Here is an 18136-nt window from a genome sequence, read left to right as displayed (position 1 = left end):
AGCTACAAAAAAAAAAAGAAAAAAAAAAAAGGTGGGCAGACCCCAGCAGAGATTTTTTTTAACCCCAGCGGAGATAAAGGGGACGAAATAGATGCTAAAACACTCTTATCTTGATCGTTTTCAATACTCGCAATTCCAACTCCTGACTCGCTACAGTGGTTTTGACGAAACAAGCTGTTTTTTTTTTTACTGCCACTCGTACCAACAGCGTGGTGAGCTGAAACCTGCGTACGTCACGAAGTGCGGAACATCCAAATAAATAAAAATAAAATAAAACACTTCATACACAAATGTAAAAAAAAAAAAAAAAAAAAAAAAAAGTTACAGGAATCAATGACTGGTATTAATAAAGATCCATTCTTACAGATAACTAAAAAAATTTGGTTTAGGGTTTAGTTACTCTTTAAATGGACTAATCTAACTTTTTATGTAATTTATTTTTTAAAATCAAAATTTTTATTCATAAATATGTCCTCAATGGTTTACAAATACCTCTGCCAATTATCTGACTTATCCTCGTAAACAAAGAATTTATTATCTTTCAGAATTTATTATCTATCGTTATAGTTGTGGTGTAGGCTGTGACTAGTACATTTTGAATGATAAAAAAAACACGTTTTCGCAACCCTTATATGTGAATGTCGGGCCTGTATAGTTTTACTCCCATTTGAAAGACAGGAAACTTCATATGGATATTTTATTATGGATAGGCCTATCACCCTCCCCCACCTCCTCCACCACCACCACCACCAAGCAAACATCTCTAGACAGACAGGGAGGGTAAGTAAATGATGACAGCGGTTTAATTTTTCCGTGACCTGTTCCTTTTTCTTTCTGATGGCTCAGCGTTTTAACAGTAAACAAAACAACAAGCGCATCAGTAACAACAGCAATCCGTCAACATTTGTGTAGCACCCGGCCTTACCGTGAATGGTGATGACTCGAAAGCAAGCTCGGGGTTTCAAAAGATGCTTTCATTTATCATGATTAATGTTCAGAGCCGAAGCGAAGAGTTTATTTGTTGAATCTTGAGCGGGATTTAAAGGGTTACTCTGTAGAATGAGTTTCAGACACCCAGAGAATCCTGGGAGCAGCAGAGTGTTGTGTCTTGTTTGATGTTCATTCGTGATGAAAGGCAGCACATTAATTATGAGCATTTTGTTTTTGAATATGACTGCTCGGGTCCAAAACGACTCCTAACGACATCAGCCGCTGAGGGAACCTGAAGCTGCGTTTCTGTTGCTCCTCTATTTTTATAACCGCTGCGCTGCCTTTGAAGTCTTACAAGACTTTCATTAATCTCAATCCGTTTCGGTGTGTTTTTATTCTTATTTCTTAGAAATTCTAAATTATACAGAAAGTCTTTGAAGAGCTCCAAACTTGTCAATTTCAAGCGACATTCCGTGAGGTCCAAATGCCTCATGAGTCATGTGACAAGATTCAGTTAATTATTATTCTTAATACATTGCTTTGTTTCTTTGGTACTGCTCTCCTCTTTGTGTGTTCCAGTGCTAAGAGACTTTGTACATGGCTGGGCCAGCATCTACACTAAAACCTCTTTCGGTGTAGGTGATTTGGGTGATGTGGCACTGCTGTGTGGTGTGTACTGGAGTTTGGCACTGAAATAGTGATTTAAAGGTTACTACTTATTTCCAGTTTATGCTGTGGGGTTGTCTCGGACTGTAGGACTGCTCGACCCTCTTGCAGTCTTGAGCAGAGCTAATTCCAACTTCTGTTATTATACATTATCTGTCTGATAATGTTATTATTGACATGTTTTTAACATTTGATGGTTTTTATTGGAACAATTTTATTATCTTTTTACAAACTACATTTGTTGTCCATAATCAGTATGGTGAACTTTTGAGGGCCCCTCCTGCCTTAAAGGGTAATTCCACCGGTGGAGACATGAATATGTATTGAAAGTGGTTCATATATGTAGTAGAATAGTATCATAAATTTTTAATGTGGGTCCTTCTTGGCCGATAAAAGGCAGAAAATTACTTTTTGAAAACGAAAACTTTTTAGTGCTTGTGGATTGTAGACAACAAGTGCAAGTCCCCTTAGTGCATTGCAATGCTCAGCTCCGCAGGCCACTCCCACTACTCCGCCCATCCATGTAGACTAGAGTTGAGCTCCACTCTACGCTACTGCCTGGAAATCATTTCGCACAAAGAAATCAGATAATGCGAGCTAATATAATATGACAATGTAAGAGCGTCAAAGCGGCGCCATCAGTCAATGGTTTGGTGTGAGCGAGAGACTTTGCGTTTGTGCGCCTCGTGATACAGAGACTCAAATTTTTCGTTCTTATTCGGTCTAGTTATTACCGTTTACGTCGGAACCGGTTCCCTATTAGCACCGCGTTTCAGTACCCAACCCTATCCATAATGCATCCATCTGCGTATTCAGTACCTTCGTCCATATTTTCAAAAAGTTTCTGCCGGTGAAATCAAACGCACTGGCACTGATCTGTGATTGGTCTGTTAGTGAATTAGGTCCAACCCCCTATGGTCGGGTTTGAACTAGTGCTTGTAGTCTTTTCAGAAACCCCCCCCCCCCCATTACTCTTCCTCCTACAATGACGTAAAATGATGATTGACTACATCTTTTTCGTCGATGGTAGTAGCCTACTGGCTTTGACATTATAAACAAAACATTATGCTTTCCAAAAAATTGTTTAATTGATAATTTTAATTTCTATTTTTACAAAAGAAAACACAAGTTAAAGTAAAAAAAAAGGGTAAGTCTGGTTATGTGCCTATGAAACTAAAATCTTATGCTCATTCTAGAACACTTTAACATTTTTTTATTTGCAATAATTTGGCATTTGATAATTAATGTGTGTTGCTAAGTTCTCTCTGCAGGAGTTAAAGTATAGCCAAATTCAGCTCATTTTCATGACATAAAATGTGTCAAGGATCATTGGTTTCCTGCAGCACAATGACATTAGTTTGTAGGGGGGATGTTGTTCCCTGCATCAGTTGCCATCTGGACTCTGTTAATGCAACGCGACAACTCAGTATGAATAATATTTCCTCAAAGAGAGGAAGACATGTACAGAAAATGTGTAAACAAAGAAAAATAGGCCAGTTTGTACGCAAACAGAGACATGATAAGTACAATAAATGTAACCCTTTTTTTGGCTTTGTTACTATTTCCGATGGATGGTGAGGGATAAGCTAGAAGAGAGAGGAACACATGTCTGGAGTTGAATTCAAACTCTTATCCCTCCCATGAGTACCATGGCTGATTGTGCCACAGTGTGTAACCTAATCACGACTCTGACAACTTCCTACTAGTAATCAACTCTTTATTAGTAATCTTTACTAGTATTGATTGATTACTCTTTACTAGTAATCAACCTTATCAGAGATAGCATCATATATTTATTTATTTATTTATTTTTAAAAGATTGATTGGAGTTGCAAAGTGAAAGTGAATGCTAGTAACATGCTTTTTTGCGTCCTTTTTTTCTCTAAATGTCATGATGTCATGTGTTTCTCAACTGAATATTGATTGGACAGAATCAGTCATTATGGTCCTGTAATCGTTGGCTGTTCTTCAAGGCATCAGTGAGTAAGGTCAAATTTAAAGTCGGCATGAAAACGACTTTAGAAAGACGGCAACATCTTTATTTTATTTTTACACAAAGATTGGTGGGTCTATAAGTAAAATCTGTTGACTTTAGACATGTTTGTGAAAAAAAGTGGGAAAAAAAGTTCAAAAAGTGGGAAAAGTGCCTTTTTGCCCCAAGTTTGCATGCCTGTAACTCAAGAAGTATTAAAGGTATCTTAATATCCTTTTAGATTTGGGTTTTTTAACAAACATTTATTTTTGTATGATGTATCTTAATTTTAAAGGCCCTATTTGGTTAAATCCCAGAAATATTGTGATCTTGATGCAGCTCCATGAGTAAATTGGTACATTATACATTTTCAGTGGCCAAAAACCGCAAAAACACACGATCAAGCGCTGTCAATGACATGCCACACCAGAAGGCGGCGATATAACCCTAACCGTAAAGCCGCGTTGGCCTAACAAAAAGTCATTACAGGTTCCGGTTGGTGGATAATGCCACACAATCTGACGTTGCAAGGCAAAAACCCTGGTTTTACTGTCTACACGACAACACTGTAACCGGCGTTTCTTAAAATCCTCATAGGGGTTTTCAAAAATGTTCGGTTTCAGTGACCCGATTCTGCGTTTCCATATGGACGAACAGCCGAACCACGTAAAAAAATTCACGGTAAATATCCCCGTGTCTGTGTCCAAGGCCTTAAACTTACTAGCACTTCTGATAGGCCATTGTGGTCACATGCTCGACATATATGATTGTGATTGGCTACAATGCACAACGTTTGTAAAAAAAAAACTGTAAACAGAAACCTTTGATGCTCAAAGAGCGCACAAACACCGGTTGTACCGGGTACCGGTTGTCCCAGTAGTAAGCTTGATGCTTTGCCCAATAGAGTTCAATGAGGAATGTTGAAGCTATGTGCAAGAATCTAACCTAAATATATTTTGTTATACCTACCAGGCCAACAAAATCATTTATTTGATTTCTAGAAGCTCAAAATGACATTTATTGTGAACTTGATCCTGTTTTGACCAGCATAAACCCGTTCACCTCCCTGGCATAATAGATTAAACAAAAGCACACTCTACACACAAACATGCTCTCACACACAAACACACAATGCAGCTGAGTGATGTGGCAGTGTTAGCGTGTCACTATCAGCTCCAGCACAGATGTGTAAATCCACTGCCAGCCTTGGCATTCCAACCCAAGCCACTTGTGAACACCAAAACATGTCTGTTTTCCAAATATGGAAATGTTGAATTGCGTGTTTTGTCAAGGACAAAGGGCAAACCGACAGAAACCCAACAATGAAAACAACTCAACAGATACTTGCATGTACAAAGCAGGAAGTGCATTTAGCTTCTCTTTATTGCCTGCAATTTATCTGTTTGATTCAGTTATAATATTGCCTAAAACACAGATATGTTTTAGACACAAAGGAAAGCTACTTTGGCATGCCTGGCACATTAAGTGGGTAAAATGCCATGCTTTCGTGATGGGTGGAGAGGGAACATTCAGGTTTTGTTTCCAGCACTGGTCCCTCCTGCATTTGAAAGATCATATTTTCTTCCTTTTGTCTCATGCTCACATGCTCATAAAGTTCAAAATAAATTGGGTCCTAATGCCCCAGTATAGTGACGGGGACACTATACTGTTAAAGAGCACCGTCCTTCGGTTGAAACGTTAAAACGTGAATATCTGAGGTCACAAAAAAAATAAAAAATAAAAAAAATAAAAATTAAAGCGCTCTGAGTACCCATTAAAGCGCTATATTTTTAGCAAATTATTAATTAATTAATTAAATGATATAGTCAATATTGTTTTTATAGTAGGCCTATAATCTTAGGACTTTGCACTTGCACTTAAACTTGCACTTTGAAACTAGCTTTGAAAAGTTTGCATTTCCAGGCCCCCAAAACGCCATTGTCAGGTAAATGAACAGCCAAAACAAAAAACAAAAAAACTCTTCTGTTTTGGTTGAAAATGGTAAAAGATTGTGAGAACAAACTTTTTTTTTTTTCATTCTTTGGAATAATGTGGAATACAAATGAAAACTGTGGCCAATAAATGAGGTCAATTTAAACTTTAACCACATATTTGTCATGTTTATATAACTGTGCGTCACTTAAACTCACATTTTTCAAACATCTGTCAATTAACATGTGTCAGTACAGATTGAGAGACAAACACCAAGCAATCAAATTTCAATTACATGCCCTCGTTATTTGTGCCAGCATATTACACAACATATTTTAAATGTGAACGGCCAGTGATCCATCTGTTCTAGTTTATAGATGCTGCTCATCCACCATGTCTTTTTAAGCATCTTGCTCATGTTGTAATGGTTTCCGTGCCCAGTGCTGGAAAGCTGTGCCAGTCGATGTCAGAGAGGGGATCGGTGGGTTGCCAGATCCTTGTGTTTACTCTTCCAGTGTGTGAAATCGCTCAGACTGGCTCACAGCTGGACCGTGGAGGCCAGACAGATGGAGATCATGGCAACCAAAGTAAAGCTTTGGTGAGAATTGTTTGTCTCAGTATTTTTTTTGTCATACATTTTATTGTATATGTTGCACTGTAATGTTCTACAATTTAATTAATACCCGTTTCTAGATCTTTTTTTTTTTTTGGTAACACTTTACTTGAAGGGGTGTGCCTAAGACTGACATGACACCTCCATAACCATGACATGACATATGTCTTGAATATGAAGTAGGGTTTATGCATGTTTATGACAACTGTCATTAAGTGTCTTTTGCTCAATAATGACATTTTGAATGCGAATATGACATCTTGTTTAAGATGTCTTTTTGACATATTGACATAAACCATAAAATCACAACCTGTCAGCGTCTTTGTCATGACAACTTAACATAAAATTAAGTTAAACTGTCATGTGGTTGGCTTTGACATTGGCTGTCATGAATATTTTTCGTGACCTCAACTACAGTGGTACACATTTAATTTGTCATCATAAAGTTATAATGGATTCATATCAGCCAATGTCAAAACCAGCCACCTGACAGTTTAATGTAATGTTAACCAATAAAGCTAGGTGGTTTCTTAAGTTTGATAATTAATCTGCTATGTCATGTTTATGACAGGTTGTTGGCTCAGTAATGTTAAGTTGTCATGACAAAGACCATGACAGGTTATGATGTATTGGTTTATGTCAAGGTTTCATAACAAAGACATCTCAAACAATGTCATATTTGCATTAAAAATGTCTTAACTGAGCGAATGACACTTAATTGTCACAAACATGCAAAAAAACGTCCTTCATATGTTAGTCTTATGCACACCCCTTCAAGTAAAGTGTTACCAATTTTGTTTTATTACTATTGATTAACATTTTAAAATATACCTTTTATAATTTATTATTTTGCTTTAATTTGCCATTTTACATTTTGCTGAATTGTTTTTATTTCACAATTGTATTTATTTATTTATTTATTTATTTATAATTGTATTTATTTTTAACAGTAATTATGTTTCTGAAGATAGATTTCTAATACTTTTTTAAATAGAGATATATTGTGAAAGACATAATGCATTAATTTACTTTAGATAGTATTTCATATTTCAACAAAAAGGTATCCTTCTCAAATCAATAAACTGGAGGTTAAAGCTGTTTATTGATTGTACTTGATACAAAAGGTCAGTGTTTTAAATAAAACTGCATTTGCCTCCCATCCTGGCCACAACAATGCAAAAAATCATTAGTTAAGGGAAGACTTGATATCTCTACAGATATTGACTTTCAAAAATAACTACATATAAATATTGACTGCGGTAAAATCTGTGACAACTAGCCCCAGTCTCCTTTGAATCTAGTATATTATGTGACTTCTAAGTACTTCGTACTTTTTTTTACATTGTATGTGTTTTAGGTTTAATTTCCCTATGCTTTTTCCTTCTCTTTATTTATTTATTTTAAGTAGAGGGTCTAAAATGTAGACCGTGTGTCTTCCCTCTGCAGATTCACACATATCAAGCTTGGATGACAGCAGCCAGGGCTGCCTGTGGCATCAGGATGAGATATTTGGCATTTCGAATCCTAAGCTGTCATAAATCAGTTTGTCTCACCTGCCAAAAAAACTAAAAAACTAAAATAACACCCATCACCTCATCTGCCACCTCACAGACCTTCATATGACCATACCTAATTTTAGAGACTCCATGTATTCACAAGGATATTCAGAATAAAATATTCCACGAACTTGATGTGAAATGTTACATTGTTGTTTTGAGACCTCAAGATATAAATGCAATGACTTTTCACATGCACTAAAAAAATGATTTTTGCTGCTTGTCGAAATTGCTTAATTATAATGAGCTTAAGCAACACAATTTCTACACATTTTGTCCAAAACTTAATTTGATTGTGTTCAATCTACTTAGATAAGGTAAAATTTAAGTTTACTTAATCTGTTTGTGTTGGATTACATGAATGATTTGTGTTGCATTAACTGAAACTGGGCGGTGCTTGTTAGTTCCCAGCATGCTTTGCATATGGCTGAATTAAGTGTTATTTTATGTGTTTTTGAGAAAATGAGGCATGTGTCTTATCCACTGCGCCATCACCATCCCAATTTACAACAATTTAGCATTTGTTGTAATCACTTTTTTTCTACTTTTTTACTTGAGCTTGATTTGGCACGGCACGATTACAACCATTGCAATGTTCTTGGTATTGAATTCTGGTCAAATGATTTCCAACATACATTCATTTCAAGAGCCTTTTGTGCATAGTAAAACTTCCCGGATCATTCAGAGAACGAGCCACTTTAACATTTAAAGAGGGCAGCCGAGACTCAAGAGAATGCGAGACAAGAAATGAGAAAGAGGGAATAAAAAAGAATAGATTGCGCACACACATCCCAGAAAAGAGAGAGAGACGGAAAGAAAGGAAAGCAACAAGGGTAAATTGGCCGTCTGAGAAAAGAGAAAAAGAACGAGACGATGTGAGAATGAGAGAGAAATCGACTGCTCTCTGTGTGTGACAACACTTGCAGGAGCCAGACTAAATCAAATGCCATCATTTGAGAGCAGAGCAAACTGCTTGGCATTGTACAGTGTGGAGGACACTCGATCTGTCATCCAGCATTCATTTTCACATTCATCAGCCTTCTCCATTCTCTGCTTTTCATTTAGAGCAAACAGATGTAGAGAGATCAATACGGCGCTCCTCTGCAGTGGCGTACAACATCGGAGAGGGGATGGAGGGGAGGTGTAGAGGAGCCACTCGAAATGCTGTAACTGGTAAAGAATACAACAAGGTTAGCAAGACAGGTAACACAGACAAGAGAACAGGTGCAGACATCTAGAATTACAGCTTAATGACCTCAAAATCAAAGAACAATGTCATGACAAAATGAGGTCCACGGTGTTACACCTGTTGAATTTGATAGTGAATCTATCTTAATCGTATCTATCATTCTGAGTCTTTTCAGTTTTTAACTCAAAACAGTGTCTTAACAAGATTTTCATATGTGTTTTTCATCAAGAATTTGGTCTTTAAATATTTGGCCAATTAATATTTGAGTTCGACTAAACAAATCATTGACTGAAACGTTTTCAGCGTCTATTGTGCAATTAATGTTAAGCTTACAACAGGTAAATATGTCAGTGTATGGACTCTGTGTAGACGCACTTTACCTTAATCAAAATTAATACTATGGCATTATGTAAAAAAATGTACGCCTGCAATTCGTTTATCATGAACACATCACCCTGAACAGCATATCGAGTCAGATTACCTAATTGTCAGATGCATATGGAAACACTTCGGGATTTTATAAGTTGTCATCTGATTGGCTGAATTCTACAGGATGTTCGAGAGACATGCGTGTCATGTTCGTTAACGGTCCTTCTGGAAACAAAGATACCATGACTGCCAAACCCCCTCGTGGAAGAGGAACACCGTCATGTTTACAACTGTGACAATGAGCACTTTTCTGGATCAATTACACGCTGGATTTTCAAAAGAATGTGAAGTATGTAAAGTATTTAAAATACATCCAAGAGTTTTACACACCGGTCTGTTATTGTTGGGACATCGATGTTACATTTCACGACACTAAACATGACGCGGAACAAAACAAACTGTGATTGGTTGCTTACATGTCTGTCGAGATATTCAGAACCCCAGCGCCAGAACCGGAAGTGAGGGGCGGCGTTAGATTCTAACCAACACCAGCGCCAGGAACGTAATGGGCTCTATGCACGGCGTTATTTCCGGTGAAGGATTAAGGATGCTCTATAACTTCCGCCGATCATAGAGTCCAATGCAATACCGAGAATTTATATTGAATTTTATACTCCATGGTTATACTCATGAAACGTTAGTCACAAAAACAGATAAAACAGACACCCCTCGTTGTGTTTATGCTTCTTTTTAAAATTATATTAAATAAATATAACTATATATAAAATTACATCTAAACGTATGTACGTTTCGTTTCAAAGACGGGAGGACAGTAAATATTGAAGACTCTGCCATAATCCCGTTTTCTCCGGTTTTCCTCCGCTTTAATCTACACAACCGGAAATGGATGAGCATCCTTACGTCAAATGCGGAACTTATGCGTGCATATAGCCCATTGAGGGGCGGAGCTTAGATTTGAAACCTAATAACGCCACCTAACGTAATTTGGAGGGTATTTTACACATGAAACAGCTTTTATTGAACAAGAAACGTCCTACTCTCTACGTATGTTATGATGCTATACATTACTGTACAATAAGCATTTTAAAACATTGATTTTGCGTAAAATAATTGTATACAGTTTCAGTTATTCGTTTCATTGTATTACGAGTTCCTGATCATGATGGTGAAAAAAATAATACTTGAAACTTATGGGCATTTTAATGTAGCCTGGTTCAACCAGACTCTATTTTAATGTATAACAGTTTAATAATTTTAGCTAAGCAGTTTATACATACGTGTAGATTTAGGAAGATAAGACCTTTGTTTTTTGGTTTTTATGAAGGAGTTAACTTGTATAATAAAGCTTTGAAAGATATAAAACAAGACAATCATTGGAGGTTTTCAAAATTATACACAATCTGATAACTCATTAGACCTCTGTGATATTTTATGTTCTATTTATTTATTTATTTCTTTATTGTGTTTACAAAAATCTTAAATTGTTTTGATATTGAAAATGTATTTGTAAGATGATTTTGATTGTTTGATAAAAAATAAATAAAAAAAGCATGGGTATTTTTTATAAAATATACTTTATTTCACAAGAACATGTGCAGCATGCATTTTTCGTGTAAAATAATGTCAAAATCTAAAAAAAAGAGAAAATTCGGCTTTATTTTGTTAAAAATCTATACAAAAGGACCAATTCAACCCAAGCTAGGCCTGTTTTATCACAACAATTTTGTTTAAATTTAACTTACAATGTATCAAATGAGGAACTCAAGGCCCGGTTTGTCCTTACATGCTTGCTAAAATAATGGGCTCTATGCACGGCGTTATTTCCGGTGAAGCATTAGGGATGCTCGATAACTTCCGCCGATCATAGAGTCCAATGCAATACCGATAATTTATATTGAATTTTATACTCCATGGTTATACTAATGAAACGTTAGTCACAAAAACAGATAAAACAGACACCCCTCGTTGTGTTTATGCTTCTTTTTAAAATTATATTAAATAAACATAACTATATATAAAATTACATCTAAACGTATGTACGTTTCGTTTCAAAGACGGGAGGACAGTAAATATTGAAGACTCTGCCATAATCCCGTTTTCTCCGGTTTTCCTCCGCTTTAATCTACACAACCGGAAATGGACGAGCATCCTTACGTCAAATGCGGAACTTCTGCGTGCATATAGCCCATTATAATGCAATAATAATAATTCGGTCCCTCCTTCACTTCCGGTTCTGGCGCTGGGGTTCTGAAACTGGGGTTCTGAAACTGGTGGTGCTGCGGGTCTGCAGCTGGATACTATAGTGTCTGTCAGACGGCCTGTGGGCGGTCCTTGACCAATGAAAGCTCCGATGGAGTCCAGACCTTCTGCCGTCAGTCTGAAGGTCTCGCCATACCAACTAGCTAGCTGGTAATTTCATATTGCCTTGTATTGAATTAAAATGTGCATGGGACTGAAAACTTGAACGTCAGGTGTCCTTGAAGCGCATGTTCAAGAAATGGGCCGTTTCAGACCATGTCGGCAGTAATAGCATAACAGCTGGATCTTTTCAGTATTCCTCCCCGCTTTATATGTAATTGAAAGTAGGTGAAGCGTTGTTTTAAATGAGTAGTTCTGCGGCTCTCTGGGTAATTTCCCCCATTAAATAATCCGCAGATTATTTTCGGGGCAAATGAACCGAGAATGGCACAAATGTAAGTTTATAATTTCAACAGAAGGTAAGCAATTTGGGGTTTCAGCTCCTGCTTCTTCTTTACATACAAGGGCATAACAGCACTTTATTTTGATGGCTTACTGATCACCTGTTCAGAAATGATTGCGCTTCTTAAATAGAGCCACTGTCTTGACCGGTTTGGAGATTAAAAAAGAATTTACATTACATTCCTTAGTAGATTGGTTTTTAAGATTATTAAATGTGCCAATACATGGATGGTTTTCTAAAGAACTACAATAAAATGTTCTTTGTGGAACTGCACTCTTTCCCTTCCAGTGATTAAAAAGAAGAAGTTGCTAGCCACTGCCAGCATTTTTGATTATTTTCACAAAACTTTCATGGCCCCCAGATTATTTTTGTATATGAATATCTTAACATACAATATAGCAACTGAAAAAAAGAACAGCCTCTAGCTTTGTGTATTTATTTATTTATTAAAGTTTCATTAAAAAAGCCGCATTTTGAACAAAAAGCTGAGAAAATCGGGTTTCGGTCAAGGACTACATCATGAATGCATTTGTGGATTGTTTCTGCTTCTTCTTCGCCGGTGTTTTGATCTGGAAATTCCAAGGAGGTAATCCATCAGCCGGAAATTGAAGCTTTCCTTGGGAGCCGCCATTTTAGCAGACCATCACCTGGTGTTAGCATCCAATTGACTCCCATTCATTTTGGCGTCACTTTGACAGCAAATAACTTAACACCTTAGGAGTCCAAAGATTCCGTTTGCCCATTATTTATTTCTAAAGAAACACCACAATGTGCAGTATAATAGGCTCTTTGTATCTTACGTTGCGGCCCCGTAGAAGCCGTTTTTGTAAAAATAGGCTAGCGTTTGCATCATAACCACGCGGCTCTCTGTCGCACAGTATAAACGACTGTATAGACAGGAGGAGAAGCTCACGTGCAATCGGGGGGACGTGGAGGTATAAGTCAAGGAAGAAGCCCATTGAGAAGAAGCCCATAACACACAAGTATAATTCATAGCATCATAACCTCTTCCCTTCAAGGGTCACCTGGGTTAAGATGAGTGACAGCTCTCCGGATCACAAGGGCCTGTAGTGGAGTGAAATTGGTGGAAAGATCATCTCCTCCCTCGGGGTGGTCAAGGCTTCACTCTGAGAGAAGACTGATAAGAACACAGAGTGACGAGGGACATATGTCTGAGACAGATAAAAAAAAAAAACGAAAAAAAACATGAGCATCACAGAGAAACGCTGCAGGAATTTTAGCACAATGCAGCTCTGTCCCAACAGACTGAAGGTTACATGCAACACCTATAGCAGAGAGTGAGGGGGTTTAGCTAAAATACGATCAAGTGGAGAGATGAATTTGTCTTTCGTTTTCACACCCTGCCCATTTTCCCCCGAAAGCCTCATGCCTTGGTCATTGTTCTTCTAAATGTTTGATTTTCTGCCAGTCTCGTTTGATAGATGTGACCCGCTCATGAGTTGTTTTGACCCTGAAACACATTTAGATTTTTATGTGATGAATTTTGTGCACTAAAAAAAAGGTCAATTTTATTATTATTATTATCCAAATTGTTGTCAAGATGTTATCATATAGCCTAAATGGTAACTGCCATGCAAACTTGTTTTTGAGAAAATGGCATCTGAAGATTTTTTTTTTTAAATCTTTTACTTTTTTGACAGATTTATTATATATATATATATTAGGGCTGTGCAAAAGTTAATTGCGATTAATCGCATCCAAAATAAAAGTCTGTTTTACATAATATATTTGTGTGTGCTGTATATAATTATTTTGTATATATAAATACCTATGCATGCATGTATATATTTAAGAATTATTTGCGCTTAAATTCTGTATATATATATAAATACATAATCTATATTATACAAATATAAATATTTTATATAGGAATAACACATTTTCTTAAACATATACATGCATGTGTGTGTATTTATATATATAAAATAATTATATACAGCACACACAAATATACTATGTAAACACAGACTTTTATTTTGGTAAAATCGCAATTAACTTTTGCACAGCCCTAATATATATATATATATATATATATATATATATATATATATACTATATTATATTAAATAATTATGACATCAATAAACAGATTAAGTAAAAATATAATACATTTATACTATAGTGTGTATTTAATTTAATATTTAATTTGTGAATATTTAATATATTTAAATACTACTACTTGAAGACATTTCTTAATATAATTTAGATCGTTTCTGAACAAAAATAGTGATTTTCTTTCTGGATTATACTGTTTCGCCTTAAAATATTTTTTGATGGACAAATTTTGTGGACATTAGCCATTAAGGTTTGACTATGAATGAAGGTTTTTGATTTATTATCATGTCTGGCATTCTGAATTTGAAGTGAGGAATTGAGTACTTGTTCATTTTAAATATCCACAGCTAAAATACAGATATAGTGAAACGCCATACTCAAGTTATTGAATCACTATGACTTTCTAAGGGACAAGCAACAGGAAGCGTGCACAAATGGTCTCGAATTTGTGGGGATGTACGGTTGTATTTCATACTTTCCAAAGCAGCCACCTAGTAAGCAATTTCTAACAGATTTCCCATTAACACATCATCAGCAGCATTTGCAGTAAAGTGGATTCATTGTTTCCTGCAACAGTTCTCAATGCACACAGATTCATTTGATCGCTATGGAGTAATCAGGGGTTATAAAGCGTGACCAACCAATGGAATTGAAAGGCGGCGCTTTGGCCTCTGATGTTATGACTGCAACAATCATGATCTATATGAATCAGCAGGCCAGAAATACATTTCTGCCATAACTCCAGAACAGACCCAGATAAACTCAAATACCAAAACCATTAACAAGACTGAGCACTGCTGTCTGCTTGAGAGGAAATATGATGGTGGAGGAAAATAAATCGCTTTGTTTGTTCATGCCACGCTGATACAAAAGTGGCTTTGCGTATTAAGGGAAACATTGCAGAGGAAGGGTGCTGGCTTGTGTATAGTGTTTGATGACTTGGTTTTCCTTTTGGTCATAAAGGTGAACTAACAGTTTCGTTCATGTGCAGTCTTATGCTTTTTTTTATAAAAAGCTTTGATTTTCTTTATACAATCTTAAAAATAAAAGGTTCTTCTAATAAAGACGTTTTGTTGTTGTTGTTGTTGTTGTTTTTTGCAGCAATGCCATAGAAGAACAACTTTTGGTTCCTCAAAGAACCTTTCAGTGATAAAATAACCATTTTTTCTTGGTGTGTAGAATATTTTAATAACCCTTTTACATTATAAAGAACCTTTTGTGAAATGGAAAGTTTCTGTGGACGTTAAAGGTGAATCCATTAATGCCAATAAACAACCTTTGTGGAAAAAATGTATTTAAATGCATTCAATAATCTTATTTATGCATTTATAATATGATGAAAAAATACTATCAAATAAGAAAATTTTGTCATTGAGCATGCAAACTAAATTTCGGAATCACAAACTTACATTTTTACTGCTACTTATTTTACATTTTAATATTACATTCATTTACATTGTGAAGATATTTAATTATTATATGAAACCATACAACCTCATATACAGTATAAGAATTATGTGACAATTTTATTTATATGAAAATTTGTCACATCATTCACACATTATCTTAAACCCTGACAGTAAAGCCACATTGAGGTTTAGGTTAATATTAATTGACAGAATGGTGCATTTTATCATCCAGTGACAGTCCTGGTTGAGTTGTTGTTTCCTAAAGGATTATACTGGGAGGGGAATATAATTTCATACTGCAGTATTGATTGATTTTTATCTTTGCCAGCTCTGTTGTCGGTGTCCTTCTACAAAATGACCTCTGGAGAAAAGAGGAGTCTGTTGTGGTCTTATTCCTTCTGGAAACTGTAAGATGTTATTCATCATATATCATCTTGTAAATCAAATTACAGGGACTGTCTTTAAAGATAAAGCATTTTTCATAGACTTCTAATATTTTATGAGATCTAGAATAACATTGCTGATGTCTCTATTGAGCATGATCATTGTTCACATACACACTGATATCTGATAACTCCCACAAATCAGCTTATTGAGTCAACCCATTGTCCTAGTTTACATGCAAAGCAATAACCCCACAATGCAAGGAAACCACCTTTAAAATACTTCAATAAAAAAATCAGGTTATTATTCCCCAGTATTGACATCAAAATCATTTGTGTAGGCTATCTGACTCTGAATATTCAATTTTTTTTATGTGAAATGTTATGTTAAATAAGCAGCATTTCCACTGTACCACTGCTTTAGGGGGTCTCTACTAGCTAATGGTAAAAGAACACGAACACTGTTGAAAGTTACAGTATGCTACAACTTACTAAACTGTATTCCTCATGCATAATATCTACCAATCATTTTTTTTAACTCTTCCCTGAACTGAAATGTAGTAGTGGGCTGCACTTTCCACGCAGTTGACATTAGCTTCAAGTACACCAATAAGCCGTGTGCGAGTTACTCGTCTACTGCAGTTTGGCTGTTGGTTATGTTGCCCGCCCGCATACCGCCTCCCTTGGCCGAAACTGGTATTACGACACCGGCCGGGCAGGGGCTAGTAATTTAGCATGCTAATTCAGGTTAATATCTCGGCAGCACAATAACTTGTCATTTTTTAATGACATCAACCTTATTTCTTCTCATTCTTTTGATGCGCGTAGCTCATTTTTTTTTTTTTTTGATATTTTAAGCTCAATTTTTAAACCTGGCACCTTTAAAAAAACTGATCATTTCAGACAGAGGGGCAGAACGAAGATTGAGATGTTTACACGGAAACGATTCTGAAGAGAAAACGCAAAAGTGGCATTGCGTTATCACTTTTTATTCTGCGTTTAGACAAGCGTTTTGGGTGGGAAATCCGTGTGCATATGGTGTGCTAAAGTGAAAAATTCATATTTAATATCAAATCAAAATAAATTAATCTTTTTGTGAGTCATTTGGTTCATTCAATGAACAAAATTAACGAATTGATTAAGAAAAAGATTCGTTCATTTTGATGAACGAGTTCGAACATGAGAGTGCATCGCAGTAGCAAGGTGACCATTTGAGCTTATAAAACTTAAAATTTGTTGTTGTTGTTGGTTTTTTTTTTTACTTGACCGATCGTTTCGCTTGATAAGACCCTTATTCATCGTCTGGAATCGTTTAAAGCCTTTTGAACAGTTTGGACTGAAACTGTCTTTTTGACCTTGAACCGTTTGGTTTCCACTGAAGTGCATTATATGGAGAAAATGTTTTATCAAAAACATTAATTTCTTTTCGACTGAAGAAAGAAAGTCATGGACATCTTGGACGACATGGGGGTGAGTAAATATCAGCAAAAAAGTTTTTTTTTTAAAGTGAACTACTCATTTAAATGACTGCATGCATTATAAGGTTAAGAATGTACATGTAAAAGCAGATGTTTGGATGGAAACATTGGTTTAATACCACACCTATAATTTTTATATAAATGTAATATGTTAATAAAAGAAATAAATGAAGTTTCTGTACAGATACCACCAATATTTTGCTTCATATAAAGGGCTTAATCTGTTTCCACTGTGCAAAGATGCTCACAATGACAGAACTGCTAATTAAGATGCACATTGCACAGATAAGCGTGATGCCCTTCCTGTGAAGTTCCAGCACCATGAATTTAGGTTGTAATTTGTTTTCCACAGGTCTTTGCACATGTTTACAGCTTATTTATTTCTCCTTTGAAGGGTGAATGGTTTTATTGCATGATTAATAATAAAAGCAAATGCCTATTAGATGTGTGTTTTTGCACTTACTCTAGTTTATACCAGGACCTTTTCACTTATCTTGCAATCTGTTATGCAACAGGTTTAAATTAATACTTCACCCAAAAATGAAAATTCACTATTTACCATATGCTTTACAAACAATGATGGTATTAATTCAAGAACATTTGTGACTGGATCATTAAGTCAATGAATTAAACTGATGATGATTCATGAATGATTTGTGAACCAAGTCAAATGTTTAATCCAAAAGAACCAGCTCAAAAGCAATGATTCAGTTCTCAAAGTCAGCTCACTGACTTAATCCACATGCCATATTTCTCAAGTTAACTGCTTGCTGGAGGGAAGATTGTCGGTGAATAATTGCTTACGTTTTGTTCCTCATACAAAGTTACCTGGCATGTATAT

The 18136-nt window shown here is 35.9% G+C and overlaps 1 long non-coding RNA gene across 1 annotated transcript; it reads left to right on the top strand.

Moving 5' to 3' along the window:
* Positions 1–705: 705 nt before the first annotated feature.
* LOC148981755 (uncharacterized) lies at positions 706–7788 on the top strand. Its single transcript, XR_016168197.1, has 3 exons — positions 706–780; positions 5942–6098; positions 7560–7788. It is a non-coding gene; the product is annotated as an uncharacterized LOC148981755 (long non-coding RNA).
* Positions 7789–18136: the final 10348 nt, after the last annotated feature.

This window comes from Pimephales promelas, chromosome 4 (assembly GCF_988280905.1).
Source record: "Pimephales promelas chromosome 4, fPimPro1.hap1.1, whole genome shotgun sequence".
In the NCBI taxonomy this organism is placed as follows: domain Eukaryota; kingdom Metazoa; phylum Chordata; class Actinopteri; order Cypriniformes; family Leuciscidae; genus Pimephales; species Pimephales promelas.
The sequence above is the reverse complement of the archived record's forward strand: the minus strand, read 5'-3'. Positions and strand labels throughout refer to the sequence as shown.